This window comes from Nanorana parkeri, unplaced genomic scaffold (assembly GCF_000935625.1).
Source record: "Nanorana parkeri isolate BGI_ZX_2015 unplaced genomic scaffold, ASM93562v1 scaffold2849, whole genome shotgun sequence".
Classification (NCBI taxonomy): Eukaryota; Metazoa; Chordata; class Amphibia; order Anura; family Dicroglossidae; genus Nanorana; species Nanorana parkeri.
Genome location: NW_017309117.1, coordinates 81,595 through 86,942, shown reverse-complemented (window position 1 = coordinate 86,942; position 5,348 = coordinate 81,595). Strand labels below are relative to the sequence as shown.

Below are 5,348 nucleotides of genomic sequence, written 5' to 3'. Positions count from 1 at the left end.
ATGGATAGATATGTTCTGTTTCACAGAACAATTATGCATTGTGTGCATGGTTTCTAGTGATCGTCTCTTACTACCTGACTATGTCAGTAGAAGACTCTGAGATACAATTGTATGCTATACTGTTTACACTTATTGTTTTATTCTCTCTTAAAAATCTAATAAAATACTTTGAAAGTTAAAAACTTTTATTTCACCTATATCTGTAACTTTGCTATGCTTTGCATAAAAAATATTATTTTAGTGTCATTATAAGCAAGACAAGTCAACATTGTTTGTCAAGCCTTGTTTGTACAGTGTATGAGTTATTTCTGTATTGCAAGTTATGACAAAGTTATTGCTGAATTTATAGGCCCGTTGCTGAAATGTTAAACTTGCTCCGGTCCATAAGGGATAAACAGGTGAAAAAAGGGCATGCGCATCAGTTTGAATGGGCTGGCAACATCCATTAATGCATTAAAAAGGAGATGTGACCTGTTGGCATGTGCTTTGAAGTGGGGGGGTGTTGCCCTCTACTGTAACAGAGTGCTGGGGTGCCATTTAAAATGAATACCATCATGCTTTGCAGTGAAACATGCAATATACCACAATACATAAATGTAAATGTGTCCTGAAATTCTTCCCGAAGAGACCAAAACACAAAAATCACAAAGCATTAGTCCTCATTCATGGTATATCCTACACTAATTTTCACAGAATACAAAATATAGACATTTTATAAGGATTACCTGATCTCAGTCTCAGGTCCTTTGCAAGTAACCCTTTACTTGCTAAGCTTACTCTTAATCAAGTATTGTATGACTTTCAAGAAGGTCTATGCACACTATTTTAATAGCTATTGGCTTGTTTATAAAGGTTTACTTCCCTGGTACCAAACCTGTGGCCCTTTGGTATTTGCTATGCGGCCATTGAAACCCAGCAGTCTAGTGGGAGGGGGAGCATTTATTTGCAAAGTAGTAATAGCAGTGATCTCTACAAGTCTTATAGAACCGCATGTTACCAGTCTTCTGCAAAATGTCAACAGTCTCCAACCAGATCTAAGCATCATCTTCTCTAGTATGTCTGCAGTCTCTGAACGTTATCTCTTGGATTACATATACTGCACATTATATGAGTGATTCAAAATATCAGTTTTCTGACATTATTGCTGTCTTAAAAAGCCCTGACCCAAATTTCTGAAAGCAGTGCTAAAATTCTAATGATATTGCCAATACATGCAACAAATCCAGGTAGTTCATATTAGTGACTATTTTACATTTTTAGATTGTAAGCCCTCGAGGGGCAGGGACCTCCTTACCATCTTGTCTTGATTTGTATTGTGATTGTAATGTCTTCCCTATATTGTAAAGCGCTGCGCAAACTGTTGGCGCTATATAAATCCTGTATTATAATAATAATAATAATAATTATTATTATTATTATTTTTTTATCAAGATGGCTGTGAAAAAAATCACAAAGAAATAAGACCTTTTTCAGCTTGGCGTATTTTGGTCCCAGCTCAGTGTTCCCTTTGGTGCCCCCAACCGCCCGGTCAGTGTTCCCCCCATCTCAATGCCAGAGGGGGGGCCTGAGGAGTTTGTGCACAATGCACAATAGCATGACTGAATCTGGGGTGGGGGTATAATTGTTACCACTGCCACCAATGAAGCTGGGAAAAAGGGGGTCAAATGTATCCAGTGTAATTATAACCCCCCTTTTCCCAGCTTCATTGGTGTAATTGACTTTTCTTGAGGAAGGGGGCCAACTTATGTTCTTGCACACAGGCGCACTGCATTTAGAAAATATTCCAGCACAGAGCAGATAGTGAAATCCATTCTCTCTTTCCTATCTGTTATGTTCATATTCAGGCTTGTTGTTGAGTTTTCTGTTTCACTTATTGTGTTTCTACATACATTAACACATGAATTTGCTGCATTAGTTTCACGAGTTAACATACACAAATTGAAAACCATCTCCCCAAAAATGCACCCAGACAAATGCATTGCACATATAAAGCATGCTATGATTAACTGAGACTTAATGCAATAGAAACTACTACCAACATGCAGGCAGGGGTCCAAGTTGTACAACTGCCCCATTTCAGTCGTTACAATATCCCCCCTGTGAGTGAACAGAAGAGGTGTGAGGTGAGATCCAGTTATATAATTTCTCTGGGGAAATGCAGCTGACAGTTTCTCTTGTAGACTTTATTCACACTCTAGTAGTTTCACAGTATTTGAGGTTGAATAAAGACACAGGTCCATCAAGTTCAACCTTTGTTGTGTATGTGTGGGATTGTGCATGTGTTTGTTTGCATACAAGTCCCTGCGTGATCTTGTTTTTAAGAGTACCTGTACCCCTGTATGTTACAGTCTCTGAGGAAGGTGTCTAAATGCTTTTTGAATGATTCAATACTCACAGACAGCATTCAGCTGTCCTCGCTCTAGGTAGATGCGGGATTATGGGCAGCTCTACCTAGAGCAAGGATGGCTGGACGCAGTATGAGGTGATTTAATGTAATTTGAAGTCCAGCCGTCCTTCCCCATCTCTCCTACTGAAACTTTTTACCTCAGTACGGAGCTCTGCCTGGGGAGAATGTGAAGAAGCCTGAGCTCTGGAGCTGTGATCGGGTGATCACAATTGCAATGCTTTCCAGGCTTGAATGCACATATTAAAGAAATGCATATTGTTTTTTATATATTATTAATTATGCACTTCTTTAATTTTTGCAAAAGGTGAACTTATCCTTTAAAGTCACAAAAAAATAAAAGTCACACAACTTTTTTTTTTAGTCTTTCGGCCAAACATACACATGCAAAACTGCGTTGGGTGTGCCTACATGCGAAAACAACGATTTCACCCATTACCCTGCATATGTTACATCTTATTGCGAACGTCATAGTGAGAGCAGCCATCAATCACTGTTAACACTAAACTAATGAGTGGTAAAAGCTTTTAAAACGTTGCCTATGGCCAATTTTGGGTGTGGTATTTTTTTGCGATTTCTCGGACGTGCACAATTTTAAGGCTTGATGTGTTTTCTGTCTATTTAATTGACGTGACCCCATCTTTTATATTTTACAAAACAAAATGGGTAATAATAAATGTTTCATAGCATAATAACGGGAAAACAGTTTTTTTTTAACTTTCCGGTACTTTTTCGTATTAAAGTAAAACATTAAAAACCCAGTGGTGATTAAACACCACCACAAGAAAACTCTATCTGTCACCAAAAATGGTATAAAATGAATTTCAGTACAGCGAATAAATGTCAGTCAAAGTACCGCAGCGCTGAATACTGAAAGTAATAAGGAGGTAAAGTATAAGTAGTTGGATAATAACACATTTGTAATGGGTTTGGGACAAATAAGAATTCCTGTATTAACTATAAACATGGTTTTTGTGTCTCATTGTTGTCTCCTTGGAAAAGTTTTAAAGGGCTATTTTTTTATTCTAACTGATAATTTACACTTCAATACACTAAAACCGGCAACTATAGAAAAAGGTGAATTTTCTGTACATTATTATTTTAATGGTTACAAATATTTGCCCAGATATATTATCTCTTTATAATTAAAGTAAACATTGTGCAGTGATAAAGAAATAAGTTATAAGCACAGAAGTTTAGTTTTCAGATATTTTATTTTTCATTCTCAAGTATGGACATTTTTCACAAATAATAAAACAGACATTTAGTAATATCCATGGCTCAGAGCAGCCACCAAGACATTGATGAATTTCTCCCAGGCTGACTGGACTTTAGGGCTGAATTCAGATCCCAATTTAGAGGCCAAAACAATGATCAGAACCTCACCAAAACGCTGTGAACAGAAAGGACAGTTAATAATTATGATAAATAAAATGTAATATAGTTTAGAGAGTAAAGTGACAGAAATATATTTCAAGGACATTGTCCCCCCTTTTTTTACCTGTTTGCATTTATTTTTTCGAAAATATATAGTCCAGGTATAATTATTATATACTCTTACATTTCAGCTAGAAACTGGAAAACCTTTGTGCATGTCCTCCTGTGCAGCAGAAGGTGTCTCCACATTCGTAACATGAAAATTCCACTACAACCCTATCACTGAGTCACATGGACCATTAAGTAGCTCCAAAAGTCTTACAATACTGGGAATTCCTCAGCAAAGACTGATCCGATTTGTTTATAAGCACTGTAGTAGCTTCATAAGTGGTTAACATTTCACCTTATATAACTGATTAGGGATAGTACAAGTGGGGAGACCCCCGCCAGTGAATACCACAGTTCATGTAAACAAATATCTATAAAGAGGTTTCAATTAATAGAGCAAATAACTCTGCAGTAACTCATGGTAACCATTTGTGAAACATCATTGAATAATCTGACATCTCTAACTTAAAGTGTATCTATACCCACAACTTTTATTTTAGTTTTGGATAGAGTAGGGAAGAATTAGAACTCCTGTCAAGTTTTTCTGCCAACAGAGGCTTTGTTGGAGAGATTTCTTCAATCTTAAAATAATCTTAGACAGAAACTACACAGACAGAAGTAAAAATGCTATTTTGAAGCAATGTTGTTTTCTGTTTAATATCTGATGCATTTCCCAATATTATAATTACTTAGTCAAACTGAATACCAACTGAACAGTAGAAAATGTATATTCCATTTTACTATAGATCTGTACCTTGAAATTCTCGGGATCCACATGAAGCTATTCAGCATGCTGTTTGCTGAGGCCAGCCAGGACGTGTTTCACATTATCTAAATGGTGAACAGCGTTGCCAATAGCACCGAGCACTGTTTTGCCATGAGCATGGACCTTGGCGTTACCAGCAATGGCAGAGGAATTAGACAGGTTTCCAAAGCTGCTGAATCTTGTACAGTTGCCACAGAGATTATAATTACAAGCAGGAGAAAGAAAAAAAAAGAAAAGGAGCAGAAGAAGCTAGTTAAATTAAAATAATACATATTGTACCTACTAAATAAATAAGTTATATGGGTTTTTACCTGGCCAGGGCATCGTGACCGTCATTTTCCAGGTCAACTTTGGCCCAGATGGAAGCGATGGCAGCTTTCTCTTCAGCAGTCCAGTGAACCATTGTTGCTGTTATGTGGGAGATTTAGAGGTGATGCTCTTGCTCTGAAGTCTTTGTGTCTGGTCATAAGGACAAACTGTCCTTTTATAGAAGCCTTTCCATGGTCCACCCATGGTAGATTTCTCCTGAGTCATGCTTAACATGCCCACTGCAACCTGATTACATTGTAAGATTACTGTCCACTGCAGGGTAAGTAAAACTTTTCTTTATTTTGTTACCAAAGTAATTTAAAATATATCTTGTGTTATTGTGAATAACCTGAGCAAGCAACAAAATTCTCCCCATCATAAAAT

General features: G+C 37.0%; 1 pseudogene; it reads right to left on the bottom strand.

Annotated features, from left to right (window-relative positions):
• Positions 1-3,668: 3,668 nt before the first annotated feature.
• LOC108802418 lies at positions 3,669-5,058 on the bottom strand (annotated as a pseudogene).
• Positions 5,059-5,348: the final 290 nt, after the last annotated feature.